Genomic DNA, 21,878 nt, shown 5'->3' on the forward strand with positions numbered 1-21,878 from the left:
GCATGCTACTTTTACTTGTTTGCTGACCTCCTTATTACACCATGCTTAAAATAAAAATCAAGAAGTTAGGCTAGACTACGGATTACAAGATCCCACCTATCTTCCATTTGTTCTTGATGCCTTGCTTTCTTGTCGGTTTGCGTCGATTCCGGTGCTTCTTTCTGTAAGCACGTGATTTTTGCCCTATATGAGAATTAATCCCAAAAAATTCAAAATCAATTGATATTCCTTGGTGTGCAATTTTGTGATATTTTCGGATTATTTGTAGTTGTCTGTGTTTGCTTATTTGTTAAATTAATAAAAAATACAAAAATATGTCGCATTTTGCATGTAGAATTTAATTCTACAATTGTTAGTAATTAAATTAGTTTTACAAAAATTAAAAAATTACAAAAATAGGCATCTTTTGCATTTTTAGCATTTAATGTCCAAATGAACAATTTTATGCTTAATTATTACTTAATTGTGCGTTAATTATTATTGGGAGTTAATTTGCGCTTCTATAACTTAATTTAGTTCTTAATAATAATTTAAGTATTTTTATAATTTAGTTTTAGAAAATAAAAGAAGAAAAGAGAACAAAAATACAAAGAAAAATCGGATTGAGCCACTTCTTCAATTTTCAAACCATATGCCCAAATAATTGCCCAATCTTCCCCATGACCCAGTCCACTTCAGACCGGGTCAACCCGCTCCGCCCCATTAACCCATTAACCCAACACCCACTCTTCATTTTTGGCCTAACACAAAGCAAAACACAAAACAAAAACCCTAAAAAGACCTAAGCCTACCCGCCCCCCTCCATCTTCTTCCTCTCCAAACCTTCAAACTCTAAGCTCCCAACCATGGCTGCCCGTTCCCCCGTCATCGAACCTCCATAGCTACACCAAACGACCCCTCCTTAGCTACACCAAACGGCCCCTCACGCCTTCATCTTCTTCCTCACCTCCAAATGACCTCTCCAATCGCCGGAAAAACCAACTTCCCCCTCGCGTCTGCCGTTGATGAGCAACCTGCTACTGCTTCTGCGTCGTCAACCACGAACCACTCTAAAGCCATCGCCATTCTTCTCCACTATTGGCACGCGTAACATTTCGTCGCAAGCACAAGAAGGAGTTGATAAGCCAACGTGCAAAGCTGGGAATGCGAGGAACCACTGGTGAATCCTGTGGTGGTAGTAACCACCAACATATCAGTCATACCAGCGCTGTCCGCCGTGAGGCACCACCGGGACGGAGGGTTGGTTTTATCGCTGCAAGGAGAGTTGGTCGCTTCCATGGCCAAGCTGCTGCCGCTCTGCGTCGTCACTGTAGCAGCTGCTGCGTCCAGCCATAAATCGCCATCGCAGTTGCTGTATCTTCCTCGCACTGCTGCCACCATTTCGAGGGTGTCCCATCGCCTTCGCAATCGCCATCGCCAGCACTGTTTTGTCGAGTTTTAGTCGAGTTCGTCGAGTGTCGTTTTGAGTTCGTCAAGTTTAAAAGGGAGTTGAGCTCGTCGTTGAGTTCGTCGTTGAGTCCGGACAGATTCATTCCCATTCGAGGTTCGTCAAAACAGTCCGTACATATTTCTTTCGATCCGGTTAGTAGATTTTGAGTTTTATGTTTGTCCGTATTTCGTTTTGATATTTCTCGAATCTAAAATCGGTAGATATTTGATTTTTGGTTATGTTCATGTTCATATGTTTTGTTAAATTAATTTTCAGATTTCAAAATGGAAGTTTAATTAGTTGTTTTTCATGTTTATTTCATGTTTGTATTATTGTTTAAGTGAATATTTGTTAGTTTAATGCTTGTTAGATTCAAATTGAAATTTAATTAATTATTTCTTCAATTTGTTTCATGTTGTTATGTATTTTCCAGAAATTATTAATGTTGTTTGAATCGTTTGAATCCGTCATGTTTGTTGTTTAAAAATAGATTTAGTTTATGTTCATCTTTGTTTGAAGTTCATGTTGAATCCAGTGATTTAATGTGAGTTTATGTTTGTTTTTGATTTGTTGATTTAGTTTGAATCATGTATTTTGTTGTTTCTTTGTTCATTCATTTTTTGGTCTAAGTTAACCAGGATTGGTTCCCGATATGGTTAATTTACTTCCATTAATTTTGAGTTGTGTTGTTCATCATGTTCGTGTAATTTGTTGTTGAAGATTGTTGAGAAATTGGTCATCTTGACTATATTTTGGTTAAGTTATGATTAATTGATTGTTTAGAGCTGATGGGGTAGTTTGGTAAATTGCAATCCGTTCAGGGGTAGAATGGTAATTGCAATAAGGTCGGAGGGGTATTTTGGTAATTGAACATTATTATAATTGTTTATGTAGGCATGAGAGACAAAATATAATGGGGTGGTATTTGATATAATTGTTTAACATAATAGGACAAAACATAATGTAGTGGAGGGGAATATTGTATTTGTTTATGTTAGGCATGTGGGACAAATTGTAATGAGTTGGGGATGATGTATTTATTTAATGTAGGCATGGGGGACAAATTATAATGAGTTGGGGTTGATGTATTTATTTAATGTAGGCATGAGGGACAAGGTTTAAAATAAAGAAAACATTAAGTAGTGGGGACAAAGCATGCCATTGGGGGAATAATTTGAGGTTGGGAATTGAAGACTTGTCTTGCTATATATATATATATATAGAGTCATTTGACACAAAAAACTTAGACTTGAACATTGAGAGAAAAAGGGTGGAGATTGTTGAGAGATTTTTACACTTGAGAGCGGACAGACTTGAAACATTTTGAGAGTAAAAGAGAAATGCAATTTGAACTTTCACTCGAATAAATTCCGTTTGCTTTTCTTCGAGTGTTATTCAAAAATCAGAAACTACTGCATCTTGTATCTTTTCTCTCCTCTGCTTTGATTGTGATTGCACTTTGGTATTGCTGAGTTTTCAGTCTGTTACTGGGTTATTCTACTGGTTGTTACTGGTTTGCGGTGTTGTTGAATCTGCTGTTGCTGTGGTATTATTGCTGCTGACTTCTCCTTCTTTTGTTCTTGTACTGCTGTTTTCAGGTACACATTTGTACACTCTCGGCTTGAAGCGAAATGAAATATTAATCAGGCGTTGTTCCTGTTGAATCCGAACTGTTTAGATTTGTTGTTTGAATATAATTTTCCTTTCTTTGTATAAAAATGTAGTCGATTTATTAATAAGTAATGGGGTTGAATATGTATAACTTCTTCATCTAATAATGTTAGTTGAATTAATCTGTTTTTGATATTATTGTATATCTATCTCATGTTCTAGCATTAGTAAATAATAGAATGTAGAATTAAAGCAGCTTTTCCTTGTACAAACGCGATCGCAATTTTTCGTTCACATTAGTCGTAACTTAATAACTGATAAGTTACGTTTTTCAGCATGTAATTAATTAAGAAATTTTCTTTTGCTTTTAGAGACAAACTTAATAGAAGAAATGTAGTCACTGTAGGTTTATCCTTAAAATAAAATGAGACGAGCCTCGCCAAATAAATCACACATCGCTGGGGCCCTCAATAAATACATAACCATTGACTAGACTTTGGATTTGGCCGTTTAATGAACGTTCACGGCCTCTTCCTAAAATAACAATACGTTAGTCTCTTTAGGACGCGCCTTAATAAATCTTACCTTCTTAAACTCGGGTGCACATTTATGTGACCCAAATCCAAATCTCAACGGAGTCGAAATGTGTTTCTAATCACGGGTACATTGATTGTGACATGGTTCGAGATGCGTGTCCATGACGTTGCAAATTCCTTTTAAAAATAAGAATGAGATGAGCCTCGCCGAATAAAAATACAAAATTGCGGGGCCCTCAGCAAATATTTGCTTTAAAATTGCTTAGACTTCGGGATGGACTGTTTAGCAAAATTCCACGGCCCTACCCAAAGTAAATGATACGCTAGTCGCTTTAGGCGCGCCTTTAATAATTTAATTTCCTTAAACTCGGGTGCACATTCATGTGACCCAAATCCAAATCTCAAAAGAGTTGAAATACGCCAACAACCACGGGTGCATTTATGTGACGTGGTTCGAAATGTGTTTCCACGATGTTGCAATTCTTGATAAAAATAACAGTAGATGATGAAAGCGGTAAAAAGTTAAAATTTGCACATAAGTTCGTATTTTTATAAAATCAGATTAATCAAGCCGAATATAACAATTGAGCGACCGTGCTAGAACCACGGAACTCGGGAATGCCTAACACCTTCTCTCGGGTTAACAGAATTCCTTATCCGGATTTCTAGTACGCTGACTGTAATATAGAGTCATTCTTTTCCTCGATTCGGGATTAAAATTGGTGACTTGGGACACCCTAAATCTCCTAAGTGGCGACTCTGAAATAAATAAACAAATCCCGTTTCGATTGTCCTTTAATTGGAAAAAACTCCCTTCACCCCTCGCAGGACGGAAAAAGGAGGTGTGACAGCTCTGGCGACTCTGCTGGGGACTAAACCCAGAACCACTGGTTTAGGGTTAGAAATTCGAGCTTAGATAAATTGTTATATTTGGTTTTATCTGATTTTTACATGTTTGAGCCTAATGTGCTAAATGCTGCTTTTACCGCTTTGATATTATTTGAACTGTACATATAAACTGTGCCGAAACCCTTCTCTTCTTACCTCCGGGGAGAAGCTCGCTGGTCGAGACTCCCTATTCTGTTAGTGTCAATACCTAAAATAAGAAAGAGGCCGGATAAGTTACAAAGCCGGACGACCCCGCGGGTCCCCGGTACGTAGCCCCCTCCTCGACTCGAGTTGTCCGCTCGGGTACACAGTCTAGAACAAATACCCAGGTTATGAACCTAGAATAACTCAGCTTCATGCCGGATCCCTAGTAGGAACGTTTGTTTGCATCACGTGCATTTGACTTTGGAGGCTCAACATAGGGGTTGGGTCTGTCTAGGACAGGTGTACCAAAAAATGAAAATGACCATCCTGATGCATCTTACTTGCTACTACTTGCGTATTTATTTGATTCGGACTTGTGTGTTGACTGACTTGTGAATATCAGGAATAATATTTTGAAATTGGAAAAAAAGAAATAGCGGTTAGGGAATTGATTGTTTATTTTTGAAAAAAAAACCAATATCCAAATACTGTCAAAACACTGCCGAAATTTTGAGAAAATGAAAAAAAAGGTCTTATTAGTTTGTTTTATTAAAAGCAAAGGAAAAATAGGAAAAAAAGTCGTTGTTCTGTTTTGTTTTTCAAAAAAAAAAATAGAAAAAATATATAGTTTGTCTTGCCATGAAAATGAAAATGAAAAAGAGTTTTAATTATTTATTTGCTTATGAAAATGCAAAAAATTAAAAAATAAAAATAAAAAAGAGTCGTTCATTATTTATCGCAAATATAAATATATATATATATATATATATATATATATATCCAAAAAGTTTTTTTATTTCCAAAAAATATATATATGTCTTTATTTGTTGCAAAAATATTTGTCTTACCAAAAAGTCTAGAAAAGTTTTTAGACCCCCAATTTTCAAAACAAAACCAAAAAAATATTTTCCATTATTGACTTCTTTAGAAAGTCTTTTTAATTATTTTTAAATATATATATATATCGTAAAAAAATATATAACAAAATAATAAAAAATAAAAAATAATAATAAAAAAAAATCCTAAAATATTTTGATTCTTCTTTCAAAATTGAAAAGAAAATTCAAAATTCAAAAAAATATTTTTTAGAAGCATTTCTTTTATTAAAAGTAAAATTCCAAAAATATTTTCTTTTTTCTTTAGAATAAGAGAAAAAAAACAAATGAAAATTCAAAAAAATATATCTTAGAAGTCTTTCTTTTAAAAAGAAAATCAATCAAAAATCAAAAAAAAAATACTTCTTTTCTTCTTTTAAAGTAGTTCTTTCACAAATTCAAAAAGATAATAATATATAAAAAAAAAGAAGTTAGTTCATCTACTTATTCTTGATTGCCCGAACTACGCGGGTTTGATTCTCACCGGATGAGATACGTAGGCAACCCTCATCGGGTCCAACCCCACCCTTTTGCTAAAAAGCCAAAAACAAATAAATAATAATAAAAAGATGTGTCAAAATTTTAATTCTGTCATAAAGAAGTCGGGTGATGCTGTTTTGTCAAAACATAGCCGAATGTTCCCGAAAGGGACGCCGGAAGGCTGACCTTGCATAAACATCCACTCTTTGGGTCACGTTAAAGATTTGGTCCAGTTGACCCCCACAGCCTTAAAAATCTTCGCCCCCGAGACGTTGAAAGGCCGTGTTTGCAATATTGACTTTTCTAATTCGAAAAACGATAAATAAGTCAGGTGATGCTGTTTTGTCATAAATAGCCGAATGTTTCCGAAAGGGACGCCAGAAGGCTGACTTTGCATAAATAGCCACCTTCGGGTCATTTTTTAAGATTTGGTCCAGTTGACCCTCACAACCTTAAAAATCTTCGTCCTCGAGGCGCTGAAGGGCCGTGTTTGCAACACCAGGTTTTTATTGTAATTTGAAAAAAAAAAAAGAGTCAGCGGTCAGGCGAAATCGTTTGAATTTTTGGTCAAAAATAAGCCGAGCCAGCTTCGGCAGTGTCTTAAACCGTTCTTGCCAAAATAGCCTTAGAGTATCTTTCAGTTGTCGAAAGGTTATTTTCGTAAAAGAACGGACAAGTTTGTAAAGTGTCGTAAAATAATCCTCCCCAGCCTCAAAATTCATGTGAGATTGGGAAGGGGTCACATGTCACGACCCAAACTGAAGGGCCATGACTAGCACCCGACCACACTTGCCGAGCACCAACGCACATTTCATCTAACCTTCATTATTATCTTTTAGGGCTGACGAGATCAATATAAATGGTAGACCTAGATCATGGACAACCAGCAATAAAATATGACGGCATGAACATACATAGCAGGGGATGACCAGACAATCAAGAAACTACATATAAGGTATGAGCTACCACGCTACTATGAAAGACTATACAACAAAAACTAGCCGACAAGGCATACCAAACTATACATGAGCCGACACCTGTCTATGAGCCTCTAAAAGAACATAAGTGTTGCAACATAGCCGGAACAGGGCCCCGACATACCCATAATGTCTATAACAAAAATTGCATACCAAGACCAAGGCAAGTCCGGAGAAGGGATCTCGCCAATCACCGCTGAACTGGACAGTCTACTGTGGTGGGGGAGCTGCACCTGCCTGTCTATCAGGACCTGCAGCACGACATGCAGCGTCCACAAATAAAAGGACGTCAGTACGAATAAAGTACTGAGTATGTAAGGCAATGAACCATAAATACGATCAGTAATGTAAGCAAGGATAGAGAATATACAACCTGTAACATCTTAGTACCTCTGAGGGCTACTTACATGAAATGCATGATACATATGTATAAATACATAAACCTTTAAAGCATTCGCCTCTATGGGCATCATCATCATCATATCGTACCCGGCCATAATAGGCTCGGTAGAATCGTACCCGGCCACGTGGAGCTCGGTAAAACCCAACTGATCAGTGGTTGCACAATAGGTGCCGTACCCGGCCAACTATAGTGTGGCTCGGTAGAGTAAAATAGATACATATATATAATGCATGCTCGACTCGGTAGAGTAAAATAGATACATATATATAATGCATGCTCGACTCATGGAATCACATTCTAAACCTTTCGGAGTGACGTAAGGTCGGTATCCTCTGTACACGTTATTAGGACTAACTCTTCACTATGAACCTTATAAGAATCAGGAAGTACCAACAACATTGATAACATAAGACTAAGAGAAGCAACATTAACATCAATCGTTCCATAAGAGGGAAAACAATGTAAGTACTGCTAGCTTCTAAGAGTAGAGTATCTTGGAAGATCGTTCATTACATTATGTACAATCGGAGTCGTGCAAAAGAAGGAAAGGGATAGCCTCACATACCTTGTATATACTGCCCCAATCTCAAGCTATGCAATTGTCAAAACTCCTTAGTCTACAATAAGAGAAACGATACTATCGTTATCATTTAAGCGTCATAACTATTATGTATCGACCACAACCTATTTTACGATGAAACGGACAACACCTCCCCTATATATATGACCTCACACCATTCAAAATAGTCACCAAACAGCCCAAACAACATCAATAATAAACATATTGAGCCTCCCAATATAGTCCACACACAGCCTAATCACTCCATACATACGACGACCACCGTAGTCGTGTCAAACAACCTGGAAATGTTACGAATAACTATCAGCCCATAACCCTACATATATATGGTGTTTCTCCACACCCTTCCTCCTCCAAAACTCCACAAGATAGTAGTAAAATACGCAGCCCAACAACAACGCAAAACAGTCCACAAAACAATAACATTACTTCCAAGCCTTTCGATATATATTTCACAAGTTCTAGCTTCAATGGCTTAGCTGCAACTTGGATAATCTTAAATACATATAGAGTAAGAGGTTCCTTACCTTTATACAGAAAGAACAACTCCAATTTGACCTTAAATTTCCATGAAATATCCCTCCAATGCTGCCACAACAACAAAAAAGCGAAACTAGCGATCAATTAGTGTTTTTCGGCACTAGAATCACTTTAGAAGGCTTGAAATCACCTAGGATTGATATTAAGAACATGAGGGAGTATTTACAGAACATAAACCCTTTAAAAAAACCTCCCACACGAGCTGGAACGACACAAAAATGAGCAACAACAAGAAGAACAAGAGACTTACTAGCGCCACGGAATTCCCGACACTTGATTTGTGTTGTTTGCCCTTTTTTGGGTCTTGAATCTTGAGAGAACCTTGAGAGGATGTTCCTAGGGTTCTAAGGTCTGAAAATAGTGAGAAGAAATGACTTAAAACGGGTTGGAGGCATCCTATATAGGTCCAAATATCTTAAACCGCCTTAGTGGGCCCCATAGAGAGGTGCTTGGCGCAGTCTCGCGAAAACGCGAATATCTCTCTACTCCGAGATCGTATCGATGAACGGTTTAATGTGTTGGAAATTAGACTCATAGATATTTAATTTGGTTGGTAGATCACCCCATAATTCCTTGTAAATTATGAGAAAAGATTAGAAACATTTGACCTAATGTTTAAGTAAAATTATGAACCTAAGTTGCGACAACTTTTGTCGACTTTTGTTTCATAACTCGTTTGACTTCAAGACTTATGATACGGATATTATATGATTAAAATACCTTAATAAATGACCTCTTGAGTGTATTAAGCACCGCTAGATTACCTGAAAATACGAGTTACAACATCCTTGATTCGTTTAACTTCTAATACTGGTTAATCACCCTTATACACTCTTGTATCACTTAAGACCAATAGGATTGACTTCTTATCATCTCAAAGATAATTCATTCTTGGATTTATGTTAACTAATATATGGCATGAACTAACACATGTGGATATGGGTTGTAACACCCTCCCCCTTAGGAACATTCGTCCTCGAATGTAAGGGTTTATGGGGAGTTTAAATCATCGTGGATTCCAATGGAAATTTCCGATCAATTTTCTCCTATAAAATGGTCACTAGCAAAACTTGCAAGTAATTAAGCCCAACATATGACTTCACAAGGCTACACAAAGCATTATGCATATTTACATTATCTACATATCACCATTTTGTATTAAGGAGGAGTATTCTCAAATTATTGCTTACCTCATAGAGCCGTTTCACCTTCCAATGTATCCTGTCTTCCACCAGCATCCTTGTTATCTTCATTCTGGAATAAGTAAGGGTATTTAGACTTCATCTCCTCTTCTGCTTCCCATGTCATTTCTTCCATATTTTTGTTCCTCCACAATACTTTGACGGAAGCTACATCTTTTGTTCTCAGCTTGCGGACTTGCCGATCTAATATCGCCACTGGCACTTCTTCATATGATAGGTCCTCTGTAACTTGTACATCTTTGATAGGGACGACTCGAGAAGGGTCTCCAATACATTTTCTCAACATAGATACATGGAATACCGGGTGGACAAATTCCAATTCGGATGGCAATTCTAACTCATAAGCAACCTGTCCAATCCGTCGAAGAATTTTATACGGCCCGATATACCTTGGACTCAGCTTACCTTTCTTCCCAAAACGCATAATACCCTTCATTGGTGAGATCCTCAGGAAAACCCAATCACCAACCTCAAACTCTAGATCACGACGTCGGACATCAGAATAAGATTTTTGCCTGCTTTGTGCCGTCCTCAATCGCTCCTGTATCACTTTCACCTTCTCAATAGCTTGGTGAATCAAATCTGGCCCATATAATTCTGTTTCACCGACTTCGAACCATCCAACTGGTGATCTACATCTCCTCCCGTATAGTGCCTCGTATGGGGCCATTTTAATACTGGAATGGTAGCTATTGTTATAGGCGAATTCTATGAGTGGAAGATGATCATCCCAATTCCCCTTAAAATCTAGAACACATGCTCGTAGCATATCTTCCAGTGTCTGAATGGTACGTTCAGCCTGTCCGTCAGTCTGCGGATGAAATGCAGTGCTGAGATTTACCTGTGTGCCTAAACCCTTCTGGAAAGACCTCCAAAAGTTAGCCGTAAATTGAGCTCCTCGGTCTGATATAATAGATATGGGCACACCATGAAGCCTAACAATCTCCTTGATATACAACTTTGCATAATCTTCAGCCGTGTAAGTTGTCTTCACTGGCAGAAAATGGGCACATTTTGTAAGTCGATCAATTATCACCCAGATGGAGTCAAACTTATGATAAGAGCGAGGTAATCCAATAATGAAGTCCATATTAATCACCTCCCACTTCCAGGTCGGAATCTCTATATTTTGAAGCAATCCACCGGGTTTCTGATGTTCTATCTTTACTTGTTGACAATTGGGACACTGGGCTACAAATTCTGCAATAGACTTCTTCATATTATCCCACCAATACTGCTCCTTGACATCATGATACATCTTTGTCGAGCCGGGATGGATGGAATATCGGGATTGATGAATCTCATTCATAATCTTCTCTCGCAACCCTGCCACATTAGGCACACACAATCGGCTCTGGTATCTCAGTGCCCCGTCTTTTCCGATCCCAAAAGCCATACTTTTACACTGTTGAATGCTTTCTCTTAATCGTACTAAGATAGGATCTTCATATTGTCGTGCTTTTACCTCGGCTACCAAAGATGATTCTGATGTATTCTGTACAGTAACACCTCCATCATCAGAGTCTAACAATCTGATTCTCATATTGGCTAGCTGATGAAGCTCTTTAATCAACCCCCATCTACCTGCCTCAATATGTACTAAGCTTCCCATTGATTTACGGCTGAGAGCGTCTGCCACAACATTGGCTTTACCGGGATGATACAATATCTCGACGTCGTAGTCTTTCAATAATTCAAGCCACCTACGCTGCCTCAAATTCAACTCTTTCTGCTTGAAGATGTATTGTAAACTCTTGTGATCTGTGTAGATGTCAACATGGACGCCGTATAAGTAGTGCCGCCATATCTTCAAAGCATATATTACTGCAGCCAATTCCAAATCATGGGTTGGATAATTCTTTTCATGCTTCTTCAATTGTCTTGATGCATAAGCAATCACATTCCCACGCTGCATCAATACGCACCCCAAACCTATACCTGAGGCATCACAATATACCACATAACCTTCTGTTCCTTCAGGAAGAGTGAGCACTGGTGCAGATGTCAATCGATTCTTCAGCTCCTGAAAACTACGTTCACAAGTGTCAGACCACTGGAATTTGGTAGCTTTTTGTGTTAACTTAGTCAATGGTGATGATATAGAGGAAAATCCTTCTACAAACCGCCTATAATATCCTGCTAGCCCTAGGAAGCTGCGGACTTCTGATGGTGTTGTAGGTCTCGGCCAATTCTTTACTGCATCGATCTTCTGAGTGTCGACACTAATACCCTCATCAGATATCACATGGCCAAGGAATGCTACTGAGTTCAGCCAGAATTCACATTTGGAGAGCTTAGCATATAACTTACGATCCTGAAGCGTCTGTAATACTATCCGCAAGTGGCCCGCATGTTCCGCCTCCGAACGAGAATACACTAGAATGTCATCAATGAATACAATCACGAACACATCAAGATAGGGCCTGAATATAGTATTCATGAGATCCATAAAAGCTGCTGGGGCATTTGTTAGCCCGAACGACATCACCAAGAACTCAAAGTGCCCATATCTTGTCCGGAAGGCCGTCTTTGGAATATCCTTCTCCCTAACCCTCACCTGATGATACCCTGAACGTAAATCAATCTTAGAGAAATACTTGGCACCCTGGAGTTGGTCAAACAGGTCATCAATTCTTGGAAGTGGATACTTGTTCTTTATAGTAGACTTATTCAACTGTCGATAGTCGATACACATCCGTAACGACCCGTCTTTCTTCCGCACGAATAGGACTGGTGCACCCCAAGGTGAAGTGCTAGGCCTAATAAAGCCCTTATCCAGCAAGTCCTTCAACTGCACCTTCAACTCTCGCAACTCTGCCGGGGCCATTCTGTATGGAGGAATAGAGATCGGTTGAGTGTCAGGCAACACATCAATGCTAAACTCAATCTCCCTTTCAGGAGGAAGGCCTGGGAGTTCATCTGGGAAAACATCTGGGAATTCGTTGACCACAGGGATTGATTGTAAAGTAGGCGGTTTCGCCTCCGCATCCCTAACGCGAACGAGATGATAAATGTAACCTTTTGAGATCATTTTCCTTGCCTTAAGATAGGAAATAAACCTACCTTTCGGTGTAGCAATGTTCCCTTTCCATTCAATGACGGGTTCACCCGGAAATTGGAACCTAACCATCTTCGTACGACAGTCAACATTTGCATAGCATGAGGCCAACCAGTCCATTCCCATTATCACATCAAAATCAACCATTTCTAACTCAAATAAATTTGTCGAGGTTTGACGACTACAAATCATCACAGTGCAACCTCTATATACCTTTCTAGCAATCACAGAATCTCCTATCGGAGTAGATACCGCGAGGGGTTTACTTATCAATTGAGGTTCAATGCCAAACTTATTAGCCACAAAGGGTGTAACATATGATAATGTAGATCCCGGATCAATCAACGCATATACATCATAAGAAAACACAGATATAATACCTGTAACAACATCTGGAGACGACTCGAGATCCTGTCGACCTACTAGAGCATAGGTTCGATTTTGAGCACCACTCGAACTCGGCACTGCACCTCTACCCCTACCACGACCTGTCGACTGCTGAAAACCCCGTGCTGGAGGTCGAACTGATGAGGAAGAACCAGACACAGATCCAGTCGGCTGAGCCATACCATCACCTCCTCTATTAGGACAATCCCGCATCATATGGCCAGGCTGCCCGCACGAATAGCATGCATCAGAACCTCGACGACACAGTCCAAAGTGGGCCTTGCCGCACTGATCACAATGTGGTGTTGGGGGTCTCATCTGACTAGTATCCCTGTGATGTTGCGAGCCAGATGCCCGCGAACTCTGACCTGGACCAGAATAGGATCGATCATATCGAGGCCTCTGAAACTGTGGAGGAGCACTAGCTACAGGTGGCGCCGAACTCCTCGAAAACTGTGGCCTGATGCGGCCTCTGAAGTCATCAGAATACCCTGCAAATCTCGCCCTCTTATGCTGGCCCCTATCCTGCTCCCTAACTGCCCTCTGCTGGCGCTTACGATCCTCTAGGGTCTGGGCATAAGCTTGAATACGGGAAATATCCATGCCCTCCACCAAGGAGGCTGTCGTACACTCATTTATCAGATGTGGTCCCAACCCATTCACGAACATATGCACCCTATCACTCATCTCGGCCACCATATGGGGAGCATACCTTGCCAAAGAATCAAACTGCATACTGTACTCTCGCACACTCATATTACCTTGTCTAAGGTTCAAGAACTTATCAGCTCTAGCTCGTCGTATCTCAACTGGCAAGTAGTGACGAAGAAAGGCCTCAGAAAATTCCTTCCACACAGCTGGAGGAGGGTTCGGACCCCTGGATCTCTCCCAACTATCATACCAGAGAACCGCTAAATCCCGTAGCCGATAAGAAGCCAACTCTACTGCCTCTGTATCACTAACATGCATAACCCGAAGTGTACGATGAACCTGGTCAATAAAAGTCTGTGGGTCCTCCTTGGGGTCTGATCCGGTAAACACTGGAGGGTCTAAATTAATAAAATTACGAACTCTTGTACTAACTGGTTTCTCAGCAGCACCTGTATTCTGCCTCTGAGCAGCTACCAAGCTAGTCAATAACTACAAAGCACTTCGCATATCCTGGTCTGGAGTGCCAAACGGAGGAACTGGAGGTGCTGGGTGCCTTCTAATATCCTCTGGAGGAGATGGAGTAGATGAGGTATGAGAGGGCATCTCACTTTGAGCCTCACTTTGTCCTGCTCTAACTTGGGGCACCTGACTGGTACCCTCTCCCGCTGCTGTATCAAGCCGTTCTACTAATCGTTTGCTTCCTAGTCGAAGGCATCACTGAAAAAACAAGGTGAATATTAGAGACGAACACTTACGACTCAACTCTACGCACGATCTAGATTCAGGAAGAAGGTAACAACCCTAGATGTCATGTAGCCTCCTGATTATAAATGTGGCGCGCTACACATCCATAATCAAGACTCTACTAGACACGGCTCATAGACAACCCCTAGGACAGACTTGCTCTGATACCAAGTTTGTCACGACCCAAACTGAAGGGCCATGACTAGCACCCGACCACACTTGCCGAGCACCAACGCACATTTCATCTAACCTTCATTATTATCTTTTAGGGCTGACGAGATCAATATAAATGGTAGACCTAGATCATGGACAACCAGCAATAAAATATGACGGCATGAACATACATAGCAGGGGATGACCAGACAATCAAGAAACTACATATAAGGTATGAGCTACCACGCTACTATGAAAGACTATACAACAAAAACTAGCCGACAAGGCATACCAAACTATACATGAGCCGACACCTGTCTATGAGCCTCTAAAAGAACATAAGTGTTGCAACATAGCCGGAACAGGGCCCCGACATACCCATAATGTCTATAACAAAAATTGCATACCAAGACCAAGGCAAGTCCGGAGAAGGGATCTCGCCAATCACCGCTGAACTGGACAGTCTACTGTGGTGGGGGAGCTGCACCTGCCTGTCTATCAGGACCTGCAGCACGACATGCAGCGTCCACAAATAAAAGGACGTCAGTACGAATAAAGTACTGAGTATGTAAGGCAAGGAACCATAAATACGATCAGTAATGTAAGCAAGGATAGAGAATATACAACCTGTAACATCTTAGTACCTCTGAGGGCTACTTACATGAAATGCATGATACATATGTATAAATACATAAACCTTTAAAGCATTCGCCTCTATGGGCATCATCATCATCATATCGTACCCGGCCATAATAGGCTCGGTAGAATCGTACCCGGCCACGTGGAGCTCGGTAAAACCCAACTGATCAGTGGTTGCACAATAGGTGCCGTACCCGGCCAACTATAGTGTGGCTCGGTAGAGTAAAATAAAAATAGATACATATATATAATGCATGCTCGACTCATGGAATCACATTCTAAACCTTTCGGAGTGACGTAAGGTCGGTATCCTCTGTACACGTTATTAGGACTAACTCTTCACTATGAACCTTATAAGAATCAGGAAGTACCAACAACATTGATAACATAAGACTAAGAGAAGCAACATTAACATCAATCGTTCCATAAGAGGGAAAACAATGTAAGTACTGCTAGCTTCTAAGAGTAGAGTATCTTGGAAGATCGTTCATTACATTATGTACAATCGGAGTCGTGCAAAAGAAGGAAAGGGATAGCCTCACATACCTTGTATATACTGCCCCAATCTCAAGCTATGCAATTGTCAAAACTCCTTAGTCTACAATAAGAGAAACGATACTATCGTTATCATTTAAGCGTCATAACTATTATGTATCGACCACAACCTATTTTACGATGAAACGGACAACACCTCCCCTATATATATGACCTCACACCATTCAAAACAGTCACCAAACAGCCCAAACAACATCAATAATAAACATATTGAGCCTCCCAAAATAGTCCACACACAGCCTAATCACTCCATACATACGACGACCACCGTAGTCGTGTCAAACAACCTGGAAATGTTACGAATAACTATCAGCCCATAACCCTACATATATATGGTGTTTCTCCACACCCTTCCTCCTCCAAAACTCCACAAGATAGTAGTAAAATACGCAGCCCAACAACAACGCAAAACAGTCCACAAAACAATAACATTACTTCCAAGCCTTTCGATATATATTTCACAAGTTCTAGCTTCAATGGCTTAGCTGCAACTTGGATAATCTTAAATACATATAGAGTAAGAGGTTCCTTACCTTTATACAGAAAGAACAACTCCAATTTGACCTTAAATTTCCATGAAATATCCCTCCAATGCTGCCACAACAACAAAAAAGCGAAACTAGCGATCAATTAGTGTTTTTCGGCACTAGAATCACTTTAGAAGGCTTGAAATCACCTAGGATTGATATTAAGAACATGAGGGAGTATTTACAGAACATAAACCCTTTAAAAAAACCTCCCACACGAGCTGGAACGACACAAAAATGAGCAACAACAAGAAGAACAAGAGACTTACTAGCGCCACGGAATTCCCGACACTTGATTTGTGTTGTTTGCCCTTTTTTGGGTCTTGAATCTTGAGAGAACCTTGAGAGGATGTTCCTAGGGTTCTAAGGTCTGAAAATAGTGAGAAGAAATGACTTAAAACGGGTTGGAGGCATCCTATATAGGTCCAAATATCTTAAACCGCCTTAGTGGGCCCCATAGAGAGGTGCTTGGCGCAGTCTCGCGAAAACGCGAATATCTCTCTACTCCGAGATTGTATCGATGAACGGTTTAATGCGTTGCAAACTAGACTCATAGATATTTAATTTTATTGGTAGATCACCCCATAATTCCTTGTAAATTATGAGAAAAGATTAGAAACATTTGACCTAATGTTTAAGTAAAATTATGAACCTAAGTTGCGACAATTTTTGTCGACTTTTGTTTCATAACTCGTTTGACTTCAAGAATTATGATACGGATATTATATGATTAAAATACCTTAATAAATGACCTCTTGAGTGTATTAAGCACCGCTAGATTACCTGAAAATACGAGTTACAACATCCTTGATTCGTTTAACTTCTAATACTGGTTAATCACCCTTATACACTCTTGTATCACTTAAGACCAATAGGATTGACTTCTTATCATCTCAAAGATAATTCCTTCTTGGATTTATGTTAACTAATATATGGCATGAACTAACACATGTGGATATGGGTTGTAACATCACATTTGCAAAAATAGCCGTTTGGTTGCATTTGTCAAACGGGGAAAGGAAGCTGGCCATTTGTTTTGGAGTTTGTAAATCTTTTAATTAGAATATGTGGGTTGTTTGATTTTCAGTTTGTAGGTCATCTTCAAACCTTTGAAACCCAGTTTGTTTTAATATGAAAAATTGAAAAAAATGTTTAGTATTGCTTATCTTTTAGTGGTCCGAACTACGCAAGGTCTGATTCATGCGGGGGCATGATACGTAGGCAATCTCCATAAGATTCGACCACAACAAAAAAAAGAAAAAAGAAAAAGAAAGTGAATAAATAAAAAAGGCACAAAGAATAAATAAAAAAGGGTGGAATGAAGGGTTTCACGCGAGAGGATGCACGCGGTAGAAAAAAAACATGTTAGAAATGGTTAACTGCCTAAGAATATTGCGTTCCCCAACATGCAATTGCAATATCTGTTAAAACTTTAACGCTAACAAGTTTGTTGTTTGTCCAAATCCAAACAATTAGTTGTTAAAGCGTACTGGCACCATACCATTATCAAACAAGATCAAAAGGGATTATACCAGAAAGCATGACTGGCTTAGAAAATAGTGTTGAGTCGGAAGGGACGGCACATCAGATGCTGAAGGAGGCGATGGCCAATATAGAAAAAATGAGATTGGAAATGCATGAAATGCAGCTAGCCATGGCTAAGGCGCAAAAAGGGCCCGAACCACTCGTCACTCCTACTTCCCCACCGGGACACACACCGGAATACCCTTTACCCGGCCCTTCAACGAGCTTCCCCGTTGCCCAATACTACCAAGGGGATACTTCCTATAATCCCCAAGCTCCACCACCTAAACAAAACCCTCCTCCGCCAATCGTCCCCATCGTCAGGGCACCTCCGCCAGCCACGTTGCAAAGATCCTCCAGCAAGCCGTTGTTTCAGGCTCACGATACGTAATACTATCCCCCTAAGCCCACATTCTGTGCCCCCGAACCACATGCCTACAATCCGCACTTGGAGGTACCGGCAGAGATTGAAAAGCCGGTTAAAGTCCCAGAACAAGAGAAGGTATTGAGGAAGTTCAAAAGCCTGGAGCAGTCTTTCAGGAACCTGCACGGATTGGGCAACCAGGTCAGTGTGGCCTACAAAGATCTATGCCCTTTCCCGGACGTCCAACTCCCGGCTGGGTTCAAGATGCCTAAGTTTGATTTATATGAAGGGCACGGTGACCCCATGGCACATTTGCGGGGTTTCTGTAGCAAAATGAGAGGGGCAGGCGGCAAAGATGAGCTGCTGATAGCTTATTTCGGCCAAAGTCTGAGCGGATCTGCACTAGAATGGTATACCAGGCAGGATTCCAGCAGATGGTACACTTGGGATGATCTGGCGCAGGCTTTCGCGGGTCATTTCCAATACAATCTCGAGATAGTCCCTGACCGTCTCACATTATTGAGGACCGGGAAGAAACCCGGGGAAAGTTTTCGCGAGTTCGGGTTCCGCTGGAGAGAGCAAGCAGCCAGAGTTGATCCTCCCATGAGAGAGGGAGAAATGGTGGACTACTTCTTGCAGACACTGGATCCAACTTACTTTGGTCACTTGGTGACGACGGTTGGGAAATCCTTCAATGAAGTAGTAAAGATAGGGGTCATGATAGAGGAGGGTCTGAGGTCTGACAAAATCCTGAATTACTCAGCACTCAAGGCAACAACCCAGGCTATTCAGAGCGGCATGGGAGGTGCGCTGGGAAGAAAGAAGAAAGAAGAAATTGCCACGATTGAGGCAAGTAGTTGGTCTAGGTCTGGTAAACCATACTACAACCAACCCAGACCCCACAGACCAAACTACCCATACAGCCCACCACAACACTACTATCCACCTCAAGAACCACACTTCTCCGTGCACCAAGCCCAAACATATACTCAGCCTCCGGTTCGCCCGCAATGGCGCGCGCCGGCTCCCCAGAACACACATACACCATCGCAAAACACCTATCCACCGCCAAGAGCTTACAGGAACCCTCAAGGGGCAGGTTTCCGGGGAAATCAGGCTTTCAGAAATGAAAGAATACAAAGAACATTCACTGAGTTGGGAGAAACCTATACTGCCGTGTTCCACAAATTAAGGCAGTTAGGCTTGTTGAGTCCTGTTGAGCCCAGATTGCCAAATCCCCTTCCCAAAAATATGGACCACTCGGTAAGCTGTGAGTATTGTTCGGGGGCTCCCGGACATGATACCGAGAAGTGTTGGAAGTTGAAACATGCAGTACAAAATCTTATTGACACCAACAAGATTGAGGTTCAGACACCAGAGGCGCCCAACATCAATCAGAACCCGTTGCCGGCACACCTTGAAACCCACATGATTGAGCTAGTGCACGAAGGAGGGGAGCTAAAGAAACCCTCACAAACAGTGATGATGATCCGTGTCGGTTCAAAAGAAATGTTAACCAGTGGAAAAGCGGTGGTATAGTTGGAAAAGGTGGATGACAAGCCAGTTATGGTGTTGGAAAAGGGTCCAACGAGGCAGATGTGCAGTTTGTGGGGTTGAAAGCAAAAATCAACAATTGAACGGCTACTCCTCTTCCTATACGAAAGGAGTCTTGGTAGTGGGCTCTGATTTTCTTTTTGTTGTCTGGATTATTCCAGGGTTGTAATCCAGATTTTTCTTGTGCTCGCCAAAGTGTGAAACCTTGCTATCCCGTATTTTAATAAAGTGAAAGTTTTTTTCCTCATTCCTTATTTTGTTTTAATTTTTCTTCTTATTTTTCTCTTCTGAACAGTTCTCTTTATACTGGTTCTAATGACATGGCATGCACGATGGATCTTCAACCTAGTCTAAAAAAATCAATCTGATTTCGAACTTATAGTACAAGATTGTGATGATAAGTCGGAATACGATAAGGATGAAGCCTTCGAAGAAATTAACAGAGAGTTGAGCCAATTTGAAAAAAGAGCCCAACTGACACGGAAGCTGTCAATCTAGGGGATGCGGATGACATCAGGGAAGCTAAGATAAGCGTCCATATGGAACCAAACATCAGGGAAGAACTAATCAAAGCACTTACTGAATTCAAAACATTTTGCATGGTCATACGACGACATGCCGGGTTGAAGCACCAATTTAGTGGTTCAAAAATTGCCCACTGACCCGGCATTTCCCCCCGTCAAGCAAAATTGAGGAAGTCCAAAACCGACGTAAGTGTGAAGATTAAGGAAGAAGTAACCAAACAGCTGAATGCTAAGGTTATTCGGGTCGCTCGATATCTTGATTGGTTGGCTAATGTGGTGCCAGTGTAAAAAAAAAAAAAGGGGGGGGGAGATGGAAAATCCGGGTGTGTGTTGATTATTGCAATCTAAACAGAGCAAGCCCAATGACGCTTTGTGATCAACAAATATCGAAGGGAACTGCGTCGACATGGCTATCAATTCTGACGCAGTTAAGAGATATTATGTATGATTGTAATTGTTGTTTGTTTGTATTTAGCATTTATCAGAGAATGAAATGACGGAGGCAATTCTTTCTTCTATCCAAACACTTTAACCTTTGCTTCCCCTTTTGAGCCTTGTTTATTCTTTCATACCCCTCTTTTGGAATCAGTAATGAAAATGAAAGAAAAAGAGAGAAAAAAAAGTAATGATAATAAGAACAAAAGAAAAGTCACAAAAAAAAATAAAAAAAAATCCCCAAGCAAGAAAAACTGGGGCAGAAGTTGATTCCGAGAGTTGTAATGTTTTATCCATCAAAATCATTTTGAACCTCTTATTACCCCTTTTATTTTAACCCATATTGACATCCAAAAAAGACCTCCCGATCAGTATCCGAGAAGTGTTAAATCAATGCAAATGGAAGTCGGGAATAACACTTTGATCCCCAACAGGGAAGAAGATCATAAGCTGGAAATGAATTGATAGCCGAAAGAATCCCCAGCAGAGAGAGTCATATCGGCAGCACTCCAATCCCCAGCTGGAAAATAAAATGAGAGTGTCTTATCGGTGAAAACCTTCACAGGCACCATAAGGCGACGAAAGATGAGAGAAATAAAATGAGAGAGCCTTATCGGTGAAAACCTTCACAGGCACCATAAGGCGACGAAAGATGAGAAAAAATAAAATGAGAGAGTCTTATCGGTGAAAACCTTCACAGGCACCATAAGGCGACGAAAGATGAGAAAAATAAAATGAGAAAGTCTTATTAGCGAAAACCCCTCGAAGGGCACTATGAGGTGAGAAGACAAGATTGGCGGAAAGAATCCGCATTTGGCAAAGAGTTGAGTACCTGTTTATCCCCAGCAACATGAGGCCGTCCGAAAGGTTGATTGATACAAATAGACTGGGTTGATTAATCCGTAATGCGCGACATGATCGTTGGGATCGGTTATATCATTCAGATAAGTTCTTTTCTTTACTTTTCCCCAGCATTTGTTCACGAAGATTTCTTTTGTTTTTCTATTTTTTGAAATCATCACTTTTTTATTTTTTGGTTTAAAGACTTTACCTCCCCAGCAATTTGTTTTTGAAAAGGATTTTCAGAGCTTACTACCA

This window comes from Nicotiana sylvestris, chromosome 2, assembly GCF_000393655.2.
Source record: "Nicotiana sylvestris chromosome 2, ASM39365v2, whole genome shotgun sequence".
Classification (NCBI taxonomy): Eukaryota; Viridiplantae; Streptophyta; class Magnoliopsida; order Solanales; family Solanaceae; genus Nicotiana; species Nicotiana sylvestris.